This window comes from Haliotis asinina, chromosome 3 (genome assembly GCF_037392515.1).
Source record: "Haliotis asinina isolate JCU_RB_2024 chromosome 3, JCU_Hal_asi_v2, whole genome shotgun sequence".
In the NCBI taxonomy this organism is placed as follows: Eukaryota; Metazoa; Mollusca; class Gastropoda; order Lepetellida; family Haliotidae; genus Haliotis; species Haliotis asinina.
The window spans coordinates 5,424,945-5,444,837 of NC_090282.1; the positions used below are offsets into that span (position 1 = coordinate 5,424,945).

The 19,893-nt window shown below is 36.3% G+C and overlaps 1 pseudogene; it reads right to left on the minus strand.

Moving 5' to 3' along the window:
- Positions 1–601: 601 nt before the first annotated feature.
- Positions 602–4,108, minus strand: LOC137277276 (uncharacterized; annotated as a pseudogene).
- Between the last annotated feature and the right edge of the window lie 15,785 nt (positions 4,109–19,893).

Here is a 19,893-nt window from a genome sequence, read left to right on the forward strand (position 1 = left end):
ACTACAGACGTTCCTGCAATACTAACTTCATTTTATTAATATTATTAATATATTATTATCATTACTGTTATTATTCATTTGTTTGTGTTTAAATACAAGGCAAAACTAAAATACATATCTCCAATTCCTTACATCCTCAATTTTGGGTCAGGTCCCATCTCCAGGCCGCTCCATGTCATATAAGATCACATCAGGTCAGCCCTCTCCTCCTTACATCCGAACCTCAGTACCTCACTGCTAATACAGATCGCAATACTGCGTACATGAAACCATCCGGCTTGTAATCCAGAATTATCCATACGGATTGAAGGTTCAATACTGAAACCTTCATAACTTCAACAAGGTCCAATACACACGATTTAAGAAAGCTGCTCGCCGTGTTGTGCAAAGACCTCGAATGACTCAACTCATGCTCAATCTCACCACGTCACCTTCGTCACGTGGCTTCAGCACAAATCTCACGTGCAAAACACCTTCGCTGCAGTAGGCAAGCTCTACCGTATTTAACCCAAAATAAATTCATTTATGTTCTAATTCTCTTCGATCAAACGAACATAAAATATTTATTTATGTACAACAAAATACTTCGCATGGGTAATGCCTACCGCACCTCGAAATTAAAAGACAGGGCAAAGAAGTGAGAACTATTTATTACAGATCCAGGAAATTGTAAGCCTAACATAGAAGTCACGCTCAGTAACTCTTTTATGTCATCTTTAACATATCCATCTTTTGCCGTGTCGGAAACCCAGCGACCATGTCTCTTAAACAAACGATCAGGTACACCTGCATTCGCAGCAGCTGTTGCTCCTCCAGCACGAAAACTGTGCAAACCAAAACTGTTCACATCTATTCCTATTTCATGACATTTTTCCCTGAAAATTTCTCTTGTTCTCGTGTAAGAGATTGGCTTATTACCTCTGAGAACATATTTCCTTTGCTTTTTACAATAACTCACTTGTCTGAAAATAAACTCATGCGAATCTTCTTTAATATTTGCTAATGAAATATAACGGTGAAGCATTCTGACTGGACAGAGTTTGGAACCAGATGCTGCAACTACAATAAATCTACCATCCCTGTACACATCCGTCTTACTCTTTTCTATGAAAATACGAACATATCCTTCATGAAAAGAAATATCAGACCGCCTAATAGAGGAAACTTCAAAAAACTGAAAAAAACAGCATATGAAAGAATGGACATTGTCAGAAACCTTAAATCTACAAGCGAACAATCCTCTCTGCCAAATCTAACAACTAACTTTTCCAAAATAACATCTATAGGCTCTTTCTTCTTGAGAGGGTCACTGTAACATCTCCTTGCCGCTTCTGTAATATTCTTAATCAGGTCATGTTGACATGGATCTGGTAAAACCGCTACTCTGTGTGCCCATCTTATACCGTAAACTGCATTCATAATAACAGGAGACCTTTTACCCGACTGAATCAATGACGTAAGGTACAAACCTACATGAAAAGAGTTTGCAGGCAAAACAGTTATTTCTTTAAACCTTGAGGCCCATTTTTTCCAACATGTAAAAGCTCTTCTGTATTTTACCACTGTAGCATCTGCTTCAGATTTTAAAACTATTCCAGGCATTTTTGTAGATAAGTCAACTAAATCCTGGTGCACCAGATCATCCTTGTCTCGCCATATACCAACGGAAAATATACCTGAAAAGATATATAATCAGTTGTCAAACCTGAGAGCAACCATGAACCCAGTGAAACTATTGAATATATTCTGCTTGCTCCCTCCTGAAACAGCGTTGCTGCCACTTAACTGAATCATGTCTGTAATGAATTTTCTGGGTTGCCCTTCCAGGAATAACGGCCAGTATGGAGCGGAAGGCCACATTGGCACCACCAATGTAGTAGAAGCATTGCATGCTAAGATGAAATGTACAGTTTTACACACCAAATACACAGGAGGAACTACCCAATTGTTCTCCCCATACCACTGCTGAGTAAATGCATCAACTGCCTCTGTATCTGGTACCCATGACCTGGAATTAAACCTTTTTAACTTGGCGTTCAAATGGTTTGCAAAACGATCTACAGAATGTGGCCCCCATCTGCCATCTAAAAATTTGAAAACATCATCTGTAACTCTCCAGTCACCCGAATTTTCAAATCTACTCAGAGCATCGGCCTTTTCATTTTCTGATCTGGGAATCCAGCTGAACTTTAACCTTATGTTGTACTGATTGGCTATCACAAAGATGGAGGTGGCAACGTGTTGTAGATGTTGTTTAGAAATACCACATGAAGCTACATGACAACATGGTTTGCTGTCTGTGAACCACTTTACAGTTTTGCCCATTAGAACCCTGGTAAACGCAATAAGAACTAATTCTATGGCCTTCAATTCTCTCCACGTGGAACTACAAAGTTTCTCTTGAGAGTCCCAGACATATTGAAACACATGATCAGAATCCACAACATAACCTCCACAACCTACATCACTTGCATCTGAAAACACCGATAGCATAGGTTTACTAACCGTAGACAGCGCTCTTGGTTTTAGACTACGCAGGTTGTCTCTCCAAAACAGCAATTCATACACACAATGAGAATTATTTAACCTAAGAAATCTATCCCAGGAAGAAGCCTTTTGGACCTCGGAATACATATGCCTTGTGAAAAGTCTACAAAAATCACCCAAAACAGGAGTAAGAGCTATGACTTTACCTGCTAAAGCAGCCAAACTCCTTGCTGTGAACCTGGGCAAAACAGATGTGAATGCTGAAAAACTAGACACTATATCTTCTGTTTTCTTGACAGGAATAGAAAGAACACTAGAATCTAAATTCCATGTGAATCCAAGCCACTCTAACTCTGTAACAGGATGCCATACTGACTTCTCAATATTAACAACAAAACCTGATTGTTCTAGAGTGTCTCTAACAATGTCCGAATGGCTAGAGCACAAATCCTTGGATCTAGCATAACCAAAGCCATCATCAAGATACACAACAATATGAATAGATTGCCTTCGCCAATATGTAACTAGTGGACGAATACACTTCGTAAAGATGTAAGGTGCAGATGTTAACCCAAACGGCAAAACTGTGAAACAATAGTACCTAATAATGCCATTAGCATTCCAAGCAAAACTGTACTGTTGTTGACTAGAGTGTATGTCGATGTGATGATAACCAGATTTTAAATCAAACTTAAACATGAAACCTGTGTCTTGCATAAAATCCAAGGCTGTTTTGTAGCCCTCAAAAACAATCTTTCTTTTGTAAACAAACTGATTGACAAACGTAAGGTCAAGGATAAGCCTCTTCTTGCCTGAACGCTGTATGGCTACTGAAAGAGGATTAACAACTAAAGGAGGACTATCAAGCTCAACAATACAAGAGTTTCTTAAAAGTTCTTGAATAGCCTGTACAACAAAAGTACCGTTCCTCAAAGCGGATTGGTTATTTTTAGAAAAAGATGGAGGAGGACTATCAATGAAAGGAATGACATAACCGTCTGTTATAGTATCGATCACAAACTGATGAGCTCAAATTTTAACCCAAAAGGAAACATGTTTCCTTAAACTACCTTTCACAACACACAAAGATTCGGAATCAAACTCGTAAGACCTTAGCTGAATAAACTCAGAAGCGAGGTCATTACCTCCTGAGCCTGCAGAACTATCAATGTCACAAACTGGAGAACAAGTAACATCCCTCTGTTGTGTCTTGGTTTTCTTGACTGATGACGTCTGAACGTCGGAACTGCAACTTTCCACAGCAGCTCGTCCTAAAACAAGTTTTTTAAGAATACTGTCAGGATACAAACTATTCATCTGACTAAAGTAATAACTTCTTTATTAAAGAAACGTGGTTACCTGAAGTGACATCTTTACTTCTTGACAACTGCATCTTGGTTGGACTGGACTGAATCGGAGCTGGCTGACTGGGCTGCACGTAGTGAGGCTGCCGCTGGACAGGCGACCCTGCAGTGGCCGAACCCGCCACAGAAATAACACTGTTGGTTGGGAGCTGGACCTCGTTTGACCATGGAACGAAATGGCTGGCTCTGACCTGTTGTAGTTTCCCTAGAAGTATCAACCATGCTAGCAGAAGACACAGTAGCACTGGGTGCAACATAGTTGGGTCTCCCTCTGGTCCGGAATGAGGACGCACGTCTTTTGCGCAGGGCTTTGTTCTCCGCTTTCTCGAATCTACGTTCTTCCTCGGATCCAGAGGCAATATCATCTCCCTCTAGTTCAGCCACAACAGCCCAACCAGATGGTGACCTATCCGCTAAACGGATATGCTTATTCCTCCTAGAAATGTCTGAGGAAAGATCTTGGAGAATCCCCACACAATCAGAATACCTGCTACTCTTAATGTATCTGAAAGCTGTGCCAATCTTGTCCAAACAACCAGCATTAAATGTATACTGAAGTTGGTTGCCTTTAAACCGAAAACTTGGAATTTCTGAATCTCTACGAGCCCTTTTGAACGCTGCGAATGATCTTTCTTCACTCTCTTCAATAATGTCACGTTTAAATGTCTTTAGTTTGCAATCCATGTAATCTTTAAATAATTGAAAAGTTTCATAACCTTCTATGGATTCCTTCTGCTGATTCGTCTTGGATGCATCAGAGTCCTCCGAATGCTGTGAAGGTGAAACCGAACGCTGATTCATAGCAGAGTGTAGATTTAAGAAAGCTGCTAGCCGTGTTGTGCGAAGACCTCGAATGACTCAACTCATGCTCAATCTTCCCACGTCACCTTCGTCACGTGGCTTCAGCACAAATCTCACGTGCAAAACACCTTCGCTGCAGTAGGCAAGCTCTACCGTATTTAACCCAAAATAAATTCATTTCAGTAACCCATGCTTGCCATAAAAGGCAAGTGCATCGATGAGTGCATCGTAAAACTACACTCACTCACACACTCACTATTTTTTATTCTACCTTTTGGGTAGATTATACAAAAATACTAGTGATTGCAATTAATTTATAAACTTAGATATATAAGCAGTTTTGATAACCATAGTGTCTTGAACATATCGGGGCTATAGCCAAATTCAGCCATCCCATTTCTTTCTAGCACTATTTTATAGACATATATACAAACTTGATTGTACTGGTATAGGAAGAGCTGGGGAAAACACGTACAAAGTATCTGAATCAGCTGAGATTATTCTTCAAAACATCATATGTACATCTAACAATCACTCATCAAGTATCAAGTACAAAAAGGCCATAATGTTTCCAGACAGCACAACATAACCTTTGGGAGGAGTTCAAAACATCTGACACGGAAAACCTGTCCGTTTCATCCCAAAGGGAACATCCCTTGTGTTTTACCATGATGTCTTAATCATAGACACAATGAAGTATAGCCAATATGATTAAGTCAGTGAAACACTATTTGCCAAATACAATTTTAATGGATTCTTTCTTTAATCAGTGACTTAAAGTCATGCATAGGTAAGTTGCTTAGATTATAGACTTCCATGAAGGCATCGTAGATATTTGACAAACATAGTACAGGACCCTTAGCCTCATTAGCTTACTGCATCAGCGTTGGCAGGGGTTAATGTTCACGTGACGTAGTGTGGCGGTTGGCATGTTCACGTGACGTATTACGGCGGCAGACACAAACATCGGCTCTGACGAAAATGATGGTAATTTAAGAGTTTTTGCATCCATAAGTAAACGTACACTACTCAATAACAATAATACTCTAATACTCTACATGGGCCAAGTGGGCGGAAAGAAGGCATCTACCGCTGGATCTACACAAAACGATGCGAGTGAGTCTGGAGCAATTGCCACGTATAGTGGTTGAGCACCGAACAACAGATACTGCCGATTGTAAAAAAAAACCCAACTCGTATTGTGCTGTTTGAGAACATAAATCTCGGGTACTCACCTCCGTCACTCAAGTTTTTCACTATCACAAGGAAATATATCCCAAAGTATTATGAATACACTTCACACACATAATGCACGGGCAACATGGTTTGCACCCGATGACCCACTGTCCGCACATCAACGACTGTTGACATAGGTCAAGTCAGGGCAATACTGAGACGCGATGAAATGCAGCTAGCCTCTATGGATCAGAGATTTGAAAAACTTGACTTTGTTGAAGCGAAAATTAATTATCTGGAAAATATGATCGGAAAGTACGAAAATAAACTGATTGTTTGGGAGACCAAATACAAGAAAGTCCACCCAAAATCGACAAATGCTGCTGTCTATGGGGAACTGGGAAGGTATCCATTATATATCAACAAATATTGGTGAGAGTTATTCAGTACTGGTCCAAAGTACAAGGTTCAAATAATCAGGTATGAAAAGCTTGTTATCATGCCCTGTTAGAATCTTGTATGAGCGGAGTTAAAAACTGGGCCAGTTTTGATAAATCTGTTTTATTCAAATATGGTTTTGGCTTCGTATGGTTGTTTCCCGGTTGTATTGATGCTAATTATTTTTGTAAAGTGTTTAAACAACATTTCACTTATTTGTACAGAAACAGAGAAGTGATATAATGAAGTAATGAACTGGCTTTGTATAATGATATTAAACACAACTTCAGTTATGAAACGTACCTTAATTATTTTCCACATTGCACACATTACGCATTTATCATTAATTATACTGTAGATGAGGGATTCAGCAAACCCAAGTCTAGGAATAAACTGTCTGTTCTGCTCTGTTCAATGTTACTGGGGATGTTGGTCCCGCCAGCTATGTTTACTCTGTAACCCGAACCCTGCATTGAATTCTCCTGCAGATTTGATACAGCAGACGCTGAACCTGTCTCACAGTCCGTGTACCACGGTATTTTCCCTACTGTCTAACCCTCTCTGCAGTGCTAAAACCCTTACTGGAACAAATATAGATTTCCTCAGGTTCAGGATCTCTGTGGCCTGACTGAGCTTCCTTTTCTGTTTATATGGGTTAGTTTGTTACTATCGAAATTTTACACTGGACAAAATAATTTAGGGACACCGGTATATTTATGGTTTATATTTCATCAGATTTCAAAACTTACATATATCCCTCACTAATTTTGTCCAGTATGTATATTCAGAGACACAGCATTAGTCTAGGCCGTCTATACAATTCTCGTGCGTCTTCATGTCGTGATGTCGTGATGATGATACATATTGTGATCTTTCACAATAGCCTCTCTGGCTATCAGATTGAAGTTATCTCTTAAACATAACCGTCATTTCTATTATGGCATTTATGCAGTAACATTCTTTCTCCGCATATGTCAGTCACATACAAGGCGCACTATCCCTATCTGTATTGATATTCTCAAACAACCGTTAAAAGTTTGAAGAATCCTGGTCAAATTTGAAAAATCTTAAGACTATACTCTACAGTTCTGTAACATACACATTGTACACAAAATGGGTAGAGCTTCTATCCTTCCGGGGGAATATCAGAAGGACAACGATACAATTATCTCCAATCTTAATCTTGGGAATGGGGGAAAGAATCTCAAAACATGGGTTCACCGTTCTATTAAGGATACATTGGATATCAGTTATTTTTGAGTACAACAACGAATTAGGGGGTGATTACTTGTATCCCTATATAATTATGTAATGACCGAAAATTTCTTAAGAATTGCTCGCCTTTTTCTGTAAACGTTAAACGTTCTGTATAATAACGTAAGTACTTGCATCACCAACAGACTAAAGAAAATCAAACGGTCTATATTACAGTTCTATGCATATCAGAAAGCATAAGACTTTTGCACGGTATTATGTCTGAAAGTAAGCGGTTATATAAAAGAAAATCTTCATAAATACATACTGATTTTGAAAAAGGGCTCGACGCGGTTTCCAAACAGGCTAAACTTGAAATCCTGCCGCCAAAGTACGAAAAGCACCGAAACTGTTTGATACATGTGGCCCATAACAACAATCACTCTAAACAATGCGACCCAGTACTACTTATTACCTAATCAGTATTACACTTTACAGAAAATACACTCTCGTAACATTACTCAATGTGTTGACAACTAATTTATAACAACGATCGGTCTACACAATGCGACCCAGTACTACTTATTACCTAATCAGTATTACACTTTACAGAAAATACACTCTCGTAACATTACTCAATGTGTTGACAACTAATTTATAACAACGATCGGTCTACACAATGCGACCCAGTACTACTTATTACCTAATCAGTATTACACTTTACAGAAAATACACTCTCGTAACATTACTCAATGTGTTGACAACTAATTTATAACAACGATCGGTCTACACAATGCGACCCAGTACTACTTATTACCTAATCAGTATTACACTTTACAGAAAATACACTCTCGTAACATTACTCAATGTGTTGACAACTAATTTATAACAACGATCGGTCTACACAATGCGACCCAGTACTACTTATTACCTAATCAGTATTACACTTTACAGAAAATACACTCTCGTAACATTACTCAATGTGTTGACAACTAATTTATAACAACGATCGGTCTACACAATGCGACCCAGTACTACTTATTACCTAATCAGTATTACACTTTACAGAAAATACACTCTCGTAACATTACTCAATGTGTTGACAACTAATTTATAACAACGATCGGTCTACACAATGCGACCCAGTACTACTTATTACCTAATCAGTATTACACTTTACAGAAAATACACTCTCGTAACATTACTCAATGTGTTGACAACTAATTTATAACAACGATCGGTCTACACAATGCGACCCAGTACTACTTATTACCTAATCAGTATTACACTTTACAGAAAATACACTCTCGTAACATTACTCAATGTGTTGACAACTAATTTATAACAACGATCGGTCTACACAATGCGACCCAGTACTACTTATTACCTAATCAGTATTACACTTTACAGAAAATACACTCTCGTAACATTACTCAATGTGTTGACAACTAATTTATAACAACGATCGGTCTACACAATGCGACCCAGTACTACTTATTACCTAATCAGTATTACACTTTACAGAAAATACACTCTCGTAACATTACTCAATGTGTTGACAACTAATTTATAACAACGATCGGTCTACACAATGCGACCCAGTACTACTTATTACCTAATCAGTATTACACTTTACAGAAAATACACTCTCGTAACATTACTCAATGTGTTGACAACTAATTTATAACAACGATCGGTCTACACAATGCGACCCAGTACTACTTATTACCTAATCAGTATTACACTTTACAGAAAATACACTCTCGTAACATTACTCAATGTGTTGACAACTAATTTATAACAACGATCGGTCTACACAATGCGACCCAGTACTACTTATTACCTAATCAGTATTACACTTTACAGAAAATACACTCTCGTAACATTACTCAATGTGTTGACAACTAATTTATAACAACGATCGGTCTACACAATGCGACCCAGTACTACTTATTACCTAATCAGTATTACACTTTACAGAAAATACACTCTCGTAACATTACTCAATGTGTTGACAACTAATTTATAACAACGATCGGTCTACACAATGCGACCCAGTACTACTTATTACCTAATCAGTATTACACTTTACAGAAAATACACTCTCGTAACATTACTCAATGTGTTGACAACTAATTTATAACAACGATCGGTCTACACAATGCGACCCAGTACTACTTATTACCTAATCAGTATTACACTTTACAGAAAATACACTCTCGTAACATTACTCAATGTGTTGACAACTAATTTATAACAACGATCGGTCTACACAATGCGACCCAGTACTACTTATTACCTAATCAGTATTACACTTTACAGAAAATACACTCTCGTAACATTACTCAATGTGTTGACAACTAATTTATAACAACGATCGGTCTACACAATGCGACCCAGTACTACTTATTACCTAATCAGTATTACACTTTACAGAAAATACACTCTCGTAACATTACTCAATGTGTTGACAACTAATTTATAACAACGATCGGTCTACACAATGCGACCCAGTACTACTTATTACCTAATCAGTATTACACTTTACAGAAAATACACTCTCGTAACATTACTCAATGTGTTGACAACTAATTTATAACAACGATCGGTCTACACAATGCGACCCAGTACTACTTATTACCTAATCAGTATTACACTTTACAGAAAATACACTCTCGTAACATTACTCAATGTGTTGACAACTAATTTATAACAACGATCGGTCTACACAATGCGACCCAGTACTACTTATTACCTAATCAGTATTACACTTTACAGAAAATACACTCTCGTAACATTACTCAATGTGTTGACAACTAATTTATAACAACGATCGGTCTACACAATGCGACCCAGTACTACTTATTACCTAATCAGTATTACACTTTACAGAAAATACACTCTCGTAACATTACTCAATGTGTTGACAACTAATTTATAACAACGATCGGTCTACACAATGCGACCCAGTACTACTTATTACCTAATCAGTATTACACTTTACAGAAAATACACTCTCGTAACATTACTCAATGTGTTGACAACTAATTTATAACAACGATCGGTCTACACAATGCGACCCAGTACTACTTATTACCTAATCAGTATTACACTTTACAGAAAATACACTCTCGTAACATTACTCAATGTGTTGACAACTAATTTATAACAACGATCGGTCTACACAATGCGACCCAGTACTACTTATTACCTAATCAGTATTACACTTTACAGAAAATACACTCTCGTAACATTACTCAATGTGTTGACAACTAATTTATAACAACGATCGGTCTACACAATGCGACCCAGTACTACTTATTACCTAATCAGTATTACACTTTACAGAAAATACACTCTCGTAACATTACTCAATGTGTTGACAACTAATTTATAACAACGATCGGTCTACACAATGCGACCCAGTACTACTTATTACCTAATCAGTATTACACTTTACAGAAAATACACTCTCGTAACATTACTCAATGTGTTGACAACTAATTTATAACAACGATCGGTCTACACAATGCGACCCAGTACTACTTATTACCTAATCAGTATTACACTTTACAGAAAATACACTCTCGTAACATTACTCAATGTGTTGACAACTAATTTATAACAACGATCGGTCTACACAATGCGACCCAGTACTACTTATTACCTAATCAGTATTACACTTTACAGAAAATACACTCTCGTAACATTACTCAATGTGTTGACAACTAATTTATAACAACGATCGGTCTACACAATGCGACCCAGTACTACTTATTACCTAATCAGTATTACACTTTACAGAAAATACACTCTCGTAACATTACTCAATGTGTTGACAACTAATTTATAACAACGATCGGTCTACACAATGCGACCCAGTACTACTTATTACCTAATCAGTATTACACTTTACAGAAAATACACTCTCGTAACATTACTCAATGTGTTGACAACTAATTTATAACAACGATCGGTCTACACAATGCGACCCAGTACTACTTATTACCTAATCAGTATTACACTTTACAGAAAATACACTCTCGTAACATTACTCAATGTGTTGACAACTAATTTATAACAACGATCGGTCTACACAATGCGACCCAGTACTACTTATTACCTAATCAGTATTACACTTTACAGAAAATACACTCTCGTAACATTACTCAATGTGTTGACAACTAATTTATAACAACGATCGGTCTACACAATGCGACCCAGTACTACTTATTACCTAATCAGTATTACACTTTACAGAAAATACACTCTCGTAACATTACTCAATGTGTTGACAACTAATTTATAACAACGATCGGTCTACACAATGCGACCCAGTACTACTTATTACCTAATCAGTATTACACTTTACAGAAAATACACTCTCGTAACATTACTCAATGTGTTGACAACTAATTTATAACAACGATCGGTCTACACAATGCGACCCAGTACTACTTATTACCTAATCAGTATTACACTTTACAGAAAATACACTCTCGTAACATTACTCAATGTGTTGACAACTAATTTATAACAACGATCGGTCTACACAATGCGACCCAGTACTACTTATTACCTAATCAGTATTACACTTTACAGAAAATACACTCTCGTAACATTACTCAATGTGTTGACAACTAATTTATAACAACGATCGGTCTACACAATGCGACCCAGTACTACTTATTACCTAATCAGTATTACACTTTACAGAAAATACACTCTCGTAACATTACTCAATGTGTTGACAACTAATTTATAACAACGATCGGTCTACACAATGCGACCCAGTACTACTTATTACCTAATCAGTATTACACTTTACAGAAAATACACTCTCGTAACATTACTCAATGTGTTGACAACTAATTTATAACAACGATCGGTCTACACAATGCGACCCAGTACTACTTATTACCTAATCAGTATTACACTTTACAGAAAATACACTCTCGTAACATTACTCAATGTGTTGACAACTAATTTATAACAACGATCGGTCTACACAATGCGACCCAGTACTACTTATTACCTAATCAGTATTACACTTTACAGAAAATACACTCTCGTAACATTACTCAATGTGTTGACAACTAATTTATAACAACGATCGGTCTACACAATGCGACCCAGTACTACTTATTACCTAATCAGTATTACACTTTACAGAAAATACACTCTCGTAACATTACTCAATGTGTTGACAACTAATTTATAACAACGATCGGTCTACACAATGCGACCCAGTACTACTTATTACCTAATCAGTATTACACTTTACAGAAAATACACTCTCGTAACATTACTCAATGTGTTGACAACTAATTTATAACAACGATCGGTCTACACAATGCGACCCAGTACTACTTATTACCTAATCAGTATTACACTTTACAGAAAATACACTCTCGTAACATTACTCAATGTGTTGACAACTAATTTATAACAACGATCGGTCTACACAATGCGACCCAGTACTACTTATTACCTAATCAGTATTACACTTTACAGAAAATACACTCTCGTAACATTACTCAATGTGTTGACAACTAATTTATAACAACGATCGGTCTACACAATGCGACCCAGTACTACTTATTACCTAATCAGTATTACACTTTACAGAAAATACACTCTCGTAACATTACTCAATGTGTTGACAACTAATTTATAACAACGATCGGTCTACACAATGCGACCCAGTACTACTTATTACCTAATCAGTATTACACTTTACAGAAAATACACTCTCGTAACATTACTCAATGTGTTGACAACTAATTTATAACAACGATCGGTCTACACAATGCGACCCAGTACTACTTATTACCTAATCAGTATTACACTTTACAGAAAATACACTCTCGTAACATTACTCAATGTGTTGACAACTAATTTATAACAACGATCGGTCTACACAATGCGACCCAGTACTACTTATTACCTAATCAGTATTACACTTTACAGAAAATACACTCTCGTAACATTACTCAATGTGTTGACAACTAATTTATAACAACGATCGGTCTACACAATGCGACCCAGTACTACTTATTACCTAATCAGTATTACACTTTACAGAAAATACACTCTCGTAACATTACTCAATGTGTTGACAACTAATTTATAACAACGATCGGTCTACACAATGCGACCCAGTACTACTTATTACCTAATCAGTATTACACTTTACAGAAAATACACTCTCGTAACATTACTCAATGTGTTGACAACTAATTTATAACAACGATCGGTCTACACAATGCGACCCAGTACTACTTATTACCTAATCAGTATTACACTTTACAGAAAATACACTCTCGTAACATTACTCAATGTGTTGACAACTAATTTATAACAACGATCGGTCTACACAATGCGACCCAGTACTACTTATTACCTAATCAGTATTACACTTTACAGAAAATACACTCTCGTAACATTACTCAATGTGTTGACAACTAATTTATAACAACGATCGGTCTACACAATGCGACCCAGTACTACTTATTACCTAATCAGTATTACACTTTACAGAAAATACACTCTCGTAACATTACTCAATGTGTTGACAACTAATTTATAACAACGATCGGTCTACACAATGCGACCCAGTACTACTTATTACCTAATCAGTATTACACTTTACAGAAAATACACTCTCGTAACATTACTCAATGTGTTGACAACTAATTTATAACAACGATCGGTCTACACAATGCGACCCAGTACTACTTATTACCTAATCAGTATTACACTTTACAGAAAATACACTCTCGTAACATTACTCAATGTGTTGACAACTAATTTATAACAACGATCGGTCTACACAATGCGACCCAGTACTACTTATTACCTAATCAGTATTACACTTTACAGAAAATACACTCTCGTAACATTACTCAATGTGTTGACAACTAATTTATAACAACGATCGGTCTACACAATGCGACCCAGTACTACTTATTACCTAATCAGTATTACACTTTACAGAAAATACACTCTCGTAACATTACTCAATGTGTTGACAACTAATTTATAACAACGATCGGTCTACACAATGCGACCCAGTACTACTTATTACCTAATCAGTATTACACTTTACAGAAAATACACTCTCGTAACATTACTCAATGTGTTGACAACTAATTTATAACAACGATCGGTCTACACAATGCGACCCAGTACTACTTATTACCTAATCAGTATTACACTTTACAGAAAATACACTCTCGTAACATTACTCAATGTGTTGACAACTAATTTATAACAACGATCGGTCTACACAATGCGACCCAGTACTACTTATTACCTAATCAGTATTACACTTTACAGAAAATACACTCTCGTAACATTACTCAATGTGTTGACAACTAATTTATAACAACGATCGGTCTACACAATGCGACCCAGTACTACTTATTACCTAATCAGTATTACACTTTACAGAAAATACACTCTCGTAACATTACTCAATGTGTTGACAACTAATTTATAACAACGATCGGTCTACACAATGCGACCCAGTACTACTTATTACCTAATCAGTATTACACTTTACAGAAAATACACTCTCGTAACATTACTCAATGTGTTGACAACTAATTTATAACAACGATCGGTCTACACAATGCGACCCAGTACTACTTATTACCTAATCAGTATTACACTTTACAGAAAATACACTCTCGTAACATTACTCAATGTGTTGACAACTAATTTATAACAACGATCGGTCTACACAATGCGACCCAGTACTACTTATTACCTAATCAGTATTACACTTTACAGAAAATACACTCTCGTAACATTACTCAATGTGTTGACAACTAATTTATAACAACGATCGGTCTACACAATGCGACCCAGTACTACTTATTACCTAATCAGTATTACACTTTACAGAAAATACACTCTCGTAACATTACTCAATGTGTTGACAACTAATTTATAACAACGATCGGTCTACACAATGCGACCCAGTACTACTTATTACCTAATCAGTATTACACTTTACAGAAAATACACTCTCGTAACATTACTCAATGTGTTGACAACTAATTTATAACAACGATCGGTCTACACAATGCGACCCAGTACTACTTATTACCTAATCAGTATTACACTTTACAGAAAATACACTCTCGTAACATTACTCAATGTGTTGACAACTAATTTATAACAACGATCGGTCTACACAATGCGACCCAGTACTACTTATTACCTAATCAGTATTACACTTTACAGAAAATACACTCTCGTAACATTACTCAATGTGTTGACAACTAATTTATAACAACGATCGGTCTACACAATGCGACCCAGTACTACTTATTACCTAATCAGTATTACACTTTACAGAAAATACACTCTCGTAACATTACTCAATGTGTTGACAACTAATTTATAACAACGATCGGTCTACACAATGCGACCCAGTACTACTTATTACCTAATCAGTATTACACTTTACAGAAAATACACTCTCGTAACATTACTCAATGTGTTGACAACTAATTTATAACAACGATCGGTCTACACAATGCGACCCAGTACTACTTATTACCTAATCAGTATTACACTTTACAGAAAATACACTCTCGTAACATTACTCAATGTGTTGACAACTAATTTATAACAACGATCGGTCTACACAATGCGACCCAGTACTACTTATTACCTAATCAGTATTACACTTTACAGAAAATACACTCTCGTAACATTACTCAATGTGTTGACAACTAATTTATAACAACGATCGGTCTACACAATGCGACCCAGTACTACTTATTACCTAATCAGTATTACACTTTACAGAAAATACACTCTCGTAACATTACTCAATGTGTTGACAACTAATTTATAACAACGATCGGTCTACACAATGCGACCCAGTACTACTTATTACCTAATCAGTATTACACTTTACAGAAAATACACTCTCGTAACATTACTCAATGTGTTGACAACTAATTTATAACAACGATCGGTCTACACAATGCGACCCAGTACTACTTATTACCTAATCAGTATTACACTTTACAGAAAATACACTCTCGTAACATTACTCAATGTGTTGACAACTAATTTATAACAACGATCGGTCTACACAATGCGACCCAGTACTACTTATTACCTAATCAGTATTACACTTTACAGAAAATACACTCTCGTAACATTACTCAATGTGTTGACAACTAATTTATAACAACGATCGGTCTACACAATGCGACCCAGTACTACTTATTACCTAATCAGTATTACACTTTACAGAAAATACACTCTCGTAACATTACTCAATGTGTTGACAACTAATTTATAACAACGATCGGTCTACACAATGCGACCCAGTACTACTTATTACCTAATCAGTATTACACTTTACAGAAAATACACTCTCGTAACATTACTCAATGTGTTGACAACTAATTTATAACAACGATCGGTCTACACAATGCGACCCAGTACTACTTATTACCTAATCAGTATTACACTTTACAGAAAATACACTCTCGTAACATTACTCAATGTGTTGACAACTAATTTATAACAACGATCGGTCTACACAATGCGACCCAGTACTACTTATTACCTAATCAGTATTACACTTTACAGAAAATACACTCTCGTAACATTACTCAATGTGTTGACAACTAATTTATAACAACGATCGGTCTACACAATGCGACCCAGTACTACTTATTACCTAATCAGTATTACACTTTACAGAAAATACACTCTCGTAACATTACTCAATGTGTTGACAACTAATTTATAACAACGATCGGTCTACACAATGCGACCCAGTACTACTTATTACCTAATCAGTATTACACTTTACAGAAAATACACTCTCGTAACATTACTCAATGTGTTGACAACTAATTTATAACAACGATCGGTCTACACAATGCGACCCAGTACTACTTATTACCTAATCAGTATTACACTTTACAGAAAATACACTCTCGTAACATTACTCAATGTGTTGACAACTAATTTATAACAACGATCGGTCTACACAATGCGACCCAGTACTACTTATTACCTAATCAGTATTACACTTTACAGAAAATACACTCTCGTAACATTACTCAATGTGTTGACAACTAATTTATAACAACGATCGGTCTACACAATGCGACCCAGTACTACTTATTACCTAATCAGTATTACACTTTACAGAAAATACACTCTCGTAACATTACTCAATGTGTTGACAACTAATTTATAACAACGATCGGTCTACACAATGCGACCCAGTACTACTTATTACCTAATCAGTATTACACTTTACAGAAAATACACTCTCGTAACATTACTCAATGTGTTGACAACTAATTTATAACAACGATCGGTCTACACAATGCGACCCAGTACTACTTATTACCTAATCAGTATTACACTTTACAGAAAATACACTCTCGTAACATTACTCAATGTGTTGACAACTAATTTATAACAACGATCGGTCTACACAATGCGACCCAGTACTACTTATTACCTAATCAGTATTACACTTTACAGAAAATACACTCTCGTAACATTACTCAATGTGTTGACAACTAATTTATAACAACGATCGGTCTACACAATGCGACCCAGTACTACTTATTACCTAATCAGTATTACACTTTACAGAAAATACACTCTCGTAACATTACTCAATGTGTTGACAACTAATTTATAACAACGATCGGTCTACACAATGCGACCCAGTACTACTTATTACCTAATCAGTATTACACTTTACAGAAAATACACTCTCGTAACATTACTCAATGTGTTGACAACTAATTTATAACAACGATCGGTCTACACAATGCGACCCAGTACTACTTATTACCTAATCAGTATTACACTTTACAGAAAATACACTCTCGTAACATTACTCAATGTGTTGACAACTAATTTATAACAACGATCGGTCTACACAATGCGACCCAGTACTACTTATTACCTAATCAGTATTACACTTTACAGAAAATACACTCTCGTAACATTACTCAATGTGTTGACAACTAATTTATAACAACGATCGGTCTACACAATGCGACCCAGTACTACTTATTACCTAATCAGTATTACACTTTACAGAAAATACACTCTCGTAACATTACTCAATGTGTTGACAACTAATTTATAACAACGATCGGTCTACACAATGCGACCCAGTACTACTTATTACCTAATCAGTATTACACTTTACAGAAAATACACTCTCGTAACATTACTCAATGTGTTGACAACTAATTTATAACAACGATCGGTCTACACAATGCGACCCAGTACTACTTATTACCTAATCAGTATTACACTTTACAGAAAATACACTCTCGTAACATTACTCAATGTGTTGACAACTAATTTATAACAACGATCGGTCTACACAATGCGACCCAGTACTACTTATTACCTAATCAGTATTACACTTTACAGAAAATACACTCTCGTAACATTACTCAATGTGTTGACAACTAATTTATAACAACGATCGGTCTACACAATGCGACCCAGTACTACTTATTACCTAATCAGTATTACACTTTACAGAAAATACACTCTCGTAACATTACTCAATGTGTTGACAACTAATTTATAACAACGATCGGTCTACACAATGCGACCCAGTACTACTTATTACCTAATCAGTATTACACTTTACAGAAAATACACTCTCGTAACATTACTCAATGTGTTGACAACTAATTTATAACAACGATCGGTCTACACAATGCGACCCAGTACTACTTATTACCTAATCAGTATTACACTTTACAGAAAATACACTCTCGTAACATTACTCAATGTGTTGACAACTAATTTATAACAACGATCGGTCTACACAATGCGACCCAGTACTACTTATTACCTAATCAGTATTACACTTTACAGAAAATACACTCTCGTAACATTACTCAATGTGTTGACAACTAATTTATAACAACGATCGGTCTACACAATGCGACCCAGTACTACTTATTACCTAATCAGTATTACACTTTACAGAAAATACACTCTCGTAACATTACTCAATGTGTTGACAACTAATTTATAACAACGATCGGTCTACACAATGCGACCCAGTACTACTTATTACCTAATCAGTATTACACTTTACAGAAAATACACTCTCGTAACATTACTCAATGTGTTGACAACTAATTTATAACAACGATCGGTCTACACAATGCGACCCAGTACTACTTATTACCTAATCAGTATTACACTTTACAGAAAATACACTCTCGTAACATTACTCAATGTGTTGACAACTAATTTATAACAACGATCGGTCTACACAATGCGACCCAGTACTACTTATTACCTAATCAGTATTACACTTTACAGAAAATACACTCTCGTAACATTACTCAATGTGTTGACAACTAATTTATAACAACGATCGGTCTACACAATGCGACCCAGT